Genomic DNA, 7,796 nt, shown 5'->3' on the forward strand with positions numbered 1-7,796 from the left:
ACCAGAAAATAGACTAATCTAATACTGGACACAATATGAACATATCGGGAATCAAAAATTTCCTGATCATCATGCACGACAGTATGAAATTTAGTTAAAATGGCAAATACGCCCGAGAATATTTTTTACTGGGAAATGCACCTTTACGATTCAGCAATTAGAACAGAAGGCAAAAGCCACAAATGTGCTTGATAAATTAGAAATAGAAGGAGGGCCATCATTCATATGCAATGCAGTTGTGATCAAGTAACAAATCCAATAAAGTAATCAGCCTCTAAACCTCACCTAGCATTAGACTTGTCTAAAAGTTCATCTGGATATCTGCGTCGATATTGCTGTCGCCACCGAAACCTACAATCCCAAAGGCCAAAACAACAAAGTAACATGAGCTCCACTAAACAAAAAAAGCACATCACTCACAGAAATTGAATCAAAATTCTACCAATTCAGGTATCACCATAGTACACACTTATTAAAGCAAAACACTGAATTGGCATTCTTCAATCTTCTGAAACTGTAAAACTGAGCTTAGCCCAGCTCAAATCAGCTACTCCATACACTCTTCTACCATATAAACCAATCAAATTTTCAAACTTTTCTTTCACTTCTCTTCCAAAACAATCAAAATTTCACTTTTTTCTTTCATTAATCAAATTCCGGAGCAAAACACAATCATCAAATCGCATCTGAATTCAATTTCTGAGATTAAAGATAAGAACTTACGAGAACTCCTGAAATGCATAGACGATGGGGTCGATTTTGGGAATAACAACCGGGAGCCTCACGAAGAGTACGGACGCGACGATTTTCTCCGGCGACGAGCTCGTGCTAAACCCTCGGCTTTTGACGAGGGACCCACCCAGACTCGCAATCGACCTCTGCATTCTGAATCTAACTCCGGCGAGGATCGACTGAAATTTTCTTTCTGGCAAAAAGCCCTCGTTAAACCCTATATCACTCTCACACTGCTACGCTGAGAAGTAAATGCGTTTTTTGAAATTGTAAAATTATTTTGAGGCCCTTGTTGTTTTGTGAATTTTATTTTGGCTCTTGGTTTAAAGTCCCTAAATTCTCTTACTATTTCATTTCTTGATTGTCTGAGCTCCGTTTGACGTGTCTTTATTTTCTGCAGTAAAGTGCGGGCACGTTTTCTAGTATAATGTAATTGTCGATTATAACATAATAATCGTAAATTTGTAGTTCTGTAAATGTGTGTGATATTAGGACTACCTCGTCAAACAAAAACAAGAGACATAAATTGGGTTTCCAAAAGAAAATGTCATTATTGCCGTCATCATACAAGATTTTGAATGCCTTTAAACTTACAAAAAGATTAAACAACTAACCATTTAATTGGCACATTAGCTTTCGCAAAAGAAGGGACCTAAAAGTACTTGTGTTCCGTAAAAAGAAGACTCACAAAACTAAGATTAATAAGATACAAGTCCAGAACGAATCAAAACATATACTATTAACTCAGTACGTATATAGTGCGATTACCAATTATACTGCAATAAGTGGAACAATTGCATATGAGCTTTATCAATTAGATTTTACAAATAAACATCAACTACCTTTAAGGTGTGGCAGCCACTGAAACCAGAAAATAGACTAATCTAATACTGGACACAATATGAACATATCGGGAATCAAAAATTTCCTGATCATCATGCACGACAGTATGAAATTTAGTTAAAATGGCAAATACGCCCGAGAATATTTTTTACTGGGAAATGCACCTTTACGATTCAGCAATTAGAACAGAAGGCAAAAGCCACAAATGTGCTTGATAAATTAGAAATAGAAGGAGGGCCATCATTCATATGCAATGCAGTTGTGATCAAGTAACAAATCCAATAAAGTAATCAGCCTCTAAACCTCACCTAGCATTAGACTTGTCTAAAAGTGCATCTGGATATCTGCGTCGATATTGCTGTCGCCACCGAAACCTACAATCCCAAAGGCCAAAACAACAAAGTAACATGAGCTCCACTAAACAAAAAAAGCACATCACTCACAGAAATTGAATCAAAATTCTATCAATTCAGGTATCACCATAGTACACACTTATTAAAGCAAAACACTGAATTGGCATTCTTCAATCTTCTGAAACTGTAAAACTGAGCTTAGCCCAGCTCAAATCAGCTACTCCATACACTCTTCTACCATATAAACCAATCAAATTTTCAAACTTTTCTTTCACTTCTCTTCCAAAACAATCAAAATTTCACTTTTTTCTTTCATTAATCAAATTCCGGAGCAAAACACAATCATCAAATCGCATCTGAATTCAATTTCTGAGATTAAAGATAAGAACTTACGAGAACTCCTGAAATGCATAGACGATGGGGTCGATTTTGGGAATAACAACCGGGAGCCTCACGAAGAGTACGGACGCGACGATTTTCTCCGGCGACGAGCTCGTGCTAAACCCTCGGCTTTTGACGAGGGACCCACCCAGACTCGCAATCGACCTCTGCATTCTGAATCTAACTCCGGCGAGGATCGACTGAAATTTTCTTTCTGGCAAAAAGCCCTCGTTAAACCCTAAATCACTCTCACACTGCTACGCTGAGAAGTAAACGCGTTTTTTGAAATTGTAAAATTATTTTGAGGCCCTTGTTGTTTTGTGAATTTTATTTTGGCTCTTGGTTTAAAGTCCCTAAATTCTCTTACTATTTCATTTCTTGATTGTCTGAGCTCCGTTTGACGTGTCTTTATTTTCTGCAGTAAAGTGCGGGCACGTTTTCTAGTATAATGTAATTGTCGATTATAACATAATAATCGTAAATTTGTAGTTGTGTAAATGTGTGTGATATTAGGACTACCTCGTCAAACAAAAACAAGAGACATAAATTGGGTTTCCAAAAGAAAATGTCATTATTGCCGTCATCATACAAGATTTTGAATGCCTTTAAACTTACAAAAAGATTAAACAACTAACCATTTAATTGGCACATTAGCTTTCGCAAAAGAAGGGACCTAAAAGTACTTGTGTTCCGTAAAAAGAAGACTCACAAAACTAAGATTAATAAGATACAAGTCCAGAACGAATCAAAACATATACTATTAACTCAGTACGTATGATTCACATGCAATGTACGTGTGTTTCTAGCCCTAATTACCTTGAAATTAGCGAATACTCAAGCATTATTTCGTAGTATTACTTTGTTTTCTTCATTTGTAGGAAATTATGGTCAAGAGAGGGAAAAGATGAAACAAAGAGCGAATTTGAGCAAAAAGTCAACTCCGACTAAATGATGAAAAGTCAACTGGTTGACCATCGGGTCAACCAACAACTTGGCCCAATAGCAATAAGTTCAAGGCCCAAGACCAAAGAAGCACACAAGTGAAGACCCAAGCCCATTTGTATTACATCTTTGTATTTAAATTTCAAATTCAAAATTGATGTAATGACAATAATAATTAGTGGACCACACCTCACACACATCACACATGTGGATGGATGAAGATATTTATTTGTGTTCACACTAGGCACACACTCACTTACATTTTTACCCTCCGGTTTTCTTTTTATTTTCCAAAATGTTTTCTAATCTCCTAATTCTCTACATTTTTATTAGGTTGTTTTAGTCTTTTCATTTTACCCTTTTTCTACTTGTTTTTGAGCCCTTGGATCTAGGGTACAAGTCTAATCTTGACCCTTGAACCCAAGGGGGTATTTAAGCACCTTTGCACACACATTTCAGAAGCTAAAGACCCATTTTTCTACACCCTAGGCCTTTTGGCCGAATTTGGGACTTCTCTCTCTTCTCACCTCTTCTTCTCTTCTTCATCCCCCATTCTTCACATGTAAGCTTGCACAAGGAGGAGGCACACACATTTCCGGTATCTAGGCCACCATCTCTACACCATGGCTTCATAAGGGTAGCAAGAGAAGCCATGAAGTTATGGCAATAGCTAGTGACAAGCTTTGCCTTAAATTTCATGGATTTCTCCTCTCTTTCCCTCTTCTTTCTCTCTCTTATTTCTTGCTTATGGTGTTGTTTGATGTGTATTGATATATACTTGTGTGTGACCTCTCATGGTTTTAGGGTTTTGAAACCCAAGTTTAGTTTTGTATGGTTTTGTTGAGGAATTAATAAAATTGATGTTTATTCATATGATTTGTGTACTCTTGCTTTAATTTCTTCACTCTAGATGTATGGTTTAGGTTTTCCCCTCCTTAATCTATGTTTGGTGTGTTGGAATTGGAATATTAAATTGGGGAATTTATATTTCAATTTAAATTATGGCATGAGTATGGTGGAATTAATTTGCCCATTGCATATCTCTATTTCCATTTGGATTTCTTAGATTGTGGTTCTCAAGTCACCCAATTTTGAGTATTATTACCCTTGATTGTCGGAATAGTATTCGAAATTGTTGGGTAGGGTAATGGTTATCACAAGTACTCTTTTCGACCTTATTATTTGTGGTGATAGTTGCTAGAGTGTGTTACAATCGATTGTCGAAACCTAAAGCATTTAGTTTTGAGCACTTATGGCCCTAACAAGGCATAAGGTTTGAGACTAGTATAGGGTAGCCAAAAACTAAGTATTCTTTCTTCTTCTTGTTTTTGCTTAGGGTTTGACTACTATTTTATGACAATCAATTTAGCTTTCTTTTCGACCTCTTAATGCTAAATGGAAATCCGACAAAACATTTGAAGCATCATTTGAATTAATCATCATCATTCCATGTGATTTTAGATTTGTGTGGAGAACCTTGAATTCCATGGTGACCCTTGATGCGATGCATCCCATCCTTCTATCTATCTTATTTTTATGTCGTAGTTAGTTAGTTTATTTATCATTTATGAAAATCCAAAAACATTGTGACTTTCCCACTACCATTCATTTGTAAATCCATGTGGGCGTGATCATTACAAGCACTTTTGTGTGTTTCACGGCCCTATCTAGGCCTTGCTTGGTGCAAGGCCGTCTATGTGACTTTGTGTGATGCAAAGTCATGCTTGAATGAGGCTCGGTGCCTTGTTTAGCATTTTTTTTTAGTTTTATTTGTTTGTGCAAGTGATTGTCGGTGACCTAGAACCATAGGATTCTTAGCTAGCTCGTAATCCCCGAGGTACGATAAACCGGGACGTAAATACTTCCCATCTTTGATGACCGTGTTGATTGTTACGCGATAGGTGAATGAAAAACGCTCAAATCAAATGGCGCCGTTGCCGGGGATTGGAGTTTAATTGCTCTAATCCCTTGGTTTATGGTCATTTAGTCACTTGTTTATTTTTCTAAGTTTTTTTTGTTTAGTGATTGCTGGTTATGTTTTCTGTTTTTGAGTTGTGCACAACCTGTTTTTGTGTTCTCATTTCTCTCCTCACCCTTTCATACATGTTTGAGGTGCTTGATGTGTATATATGTTTGTCTCTCTTGTTCAAAAAAAAAAAAAAAATTATATTTATGTTGTTCTCTTGTTTTCCTCACAAAGATTAGATACTCATTGCTCTGCTTTCCCACCTGCAGATCAGTTGATTTCTGAGGCTATAGTTTTCAACTTATTTCAAACTGGAGGTGCTAATTTATATCAACCTCGAGCCCCACATATCTTCTGTCATTCTGTGAAAGGCCTACTTTTTCTAAGCTCTGGAACACTGATTATTCGTATTTGAAGACACAGAGGTCAATCTGCCAAAACTGTGCACCGTTTCTGCAAGTCAGACGACTTTGAAAGACCACAGTTCTTAAACTACTGGGATTTTGGGGAATTCTTGCATATGGACAGAAAGCCCTGAGTGCCTAGTTTCATATCCAAGTGACAGAGCCTGATTTCAGTTCTTGGTTTTTGACTTATGAGCATTTGAGCTACTGAAGGTCGAGCTGTCAGTTTTACTGGCGAGTTTCTGTTTTGCTTAGAAACTTCTTCACGGTGCATAAGTCCAGCTACATCCCCTAAAGAGTATAGGGCTACCAAAAGGAGAGTAAGGCAACCAAGAGTATATGATTGTGCACCCTCAACTACTTGTTCACCGGTTTGAGAGGAAAGGGATCCGTGCATTCAAGTAGTCACCATGGGAGATCAAGACCACCACTCACCTATTGAGGCAAGCTGCACTTTTCCTTGCACCAATTCCCAGTCAGTACAATCAAAGAAGGGTAGGAAGAAGCAAGGAGTTGCTAAAGAGATAGCAGAAATCTTTGGGAAGGTCCACTTGAATATTCCTTTTCTAGATATTATCCAGGAAGTTCCCCCCTATGCTAAGTTCTTAAGGGACTTGTGTTCAACCAGAAAAAGATTCAATGAGTACAAAATGGTGGAACTTCGAGAGGAAATGAGCTCAATCATCACTCAAGGAAAAGTCCCTTCGGAAAGCTTTAGGATGGCATGCACTATTGGTGGAGTAACTTTTGATGGGGCTCTGATGGATCTAGGTGTAATCATTAACTTTATGCCTCTTTCTATTTGTAGGAAATTGGGTATGGATCACCTACAGCCAACATCTATCTCTTTGCAACTAGCTGATAGCAGTACCCAGAAACCCAAAGGCATTGTGGAAGATGTGTTATTAAAGATTGATAAATTTATATTGCCAGCAGATTTTGTGGTCGTGGACATGGAGGAAGACCCCTACAACAAGAAAGAGCCACCTATCATTCTAGGCCGACCTTTCCTTGCTACGGCTGGAGCAAAAATAAATGTTCAAAAGGGTACTCTTAGCATGAAGGTAATGAGTGAAAAAAGGGTTTTTCAAATGTTCACCCCCTCTCATACACCTGAGCAAATGCATGAAGTCTTTGTGTTGAACAAGGTGAAGTGCAAAGGTAATGAGGCAAAGAGAGAGCGAGTATTTGGACTCATTGACTCACTCTCCACTTCTCCTTCTAGTCAGAAGCAAGATCTTTACATTCCTCTAATTCCTAAGAAAGAGCATGCTAGCTGCTATCCTCCTTGGGAGAGTGATTCTGAAGATGATAGGATATGGGACGAACCGAATATAGAAGTAGCCAATGCAATGCTCAATGCTAAGATTGAAAGGTTGAGAATAAAGGATGAGGAAAGAAAAAGGAAAGGCCTATTACCTACTCCTGCGCCTCTTCTTCTTTCTGGGTTCCAAGAGGAGGAGAAGAAAAATGAGAAAGTAATGAGCTTGAAGGGAACAACAGGTAAGAGAAAGATGAAGAAAGCATCAAAATCTCTTGAGTGGAAGCCTAGCTCAAGTCCTGGGGGCAGTGGCATGAAGACCCCACACTAGTTGGAGGAACAAGAGAAAGACCGGCTTGAAGTCTTTAATCTCAAGCGCTACTAGGAGGCAGCCTAGGTGCATTTTCTTTGATTTAATAACTAGTTCAGCTGAGAATAAGGTCCTTTGACCATTGTTGGGTGGTAGGGAGGTGTGTGAAGTGAAGAAATCAAAGAGCATTCACGTTTGTGTGAAGTACAGTTTCTGCCCAGTTTTCTACAGTGAATTTGGGAGCCTATAGCTTACAGCTCAGGAAGACTGTGATCATGAAAATTTCCAGAAATGTAGTCCCAAATGTTGAATATATTCCTCCAAAACAGTTTTCAGTTTGAAGCCATGGAACTCTATTTATTCAATAGTTACTGCATGAAGGTCAGAATCAGAGCAGCTTCTGTACAATGATTTTGGGAAGCTACAACTCCTACATCTGAATGAATTTTGAGCTGAAATTTTTAGGAGTTGTGCCTTGTCATGTCTATTGTATCCCAGAAAAACAGTTTTCATGTTGGTACTTCCTAGCTTCATATTTGGTGTTCCAAGTAGGCAAGGGTCAGATCCAGAGTAGGCAGAAACTGGCAGTGCAGAACAGTCAAAT

Source organism: Rosa rugosa, chromosome 1, assembly GCF_958449725.1.
Source record: "Rosa rugosa chromosome 1, drRosRugo1.1, whole genome shotgun sequence".
NCBI classification, from domain to species: domain Eukaryota; kingdom Viridiplantae; phylum Streptophyta; class Magnoliopsida; order Rosales; family Rosaceae; genus Rosa; species Rosa rugosa.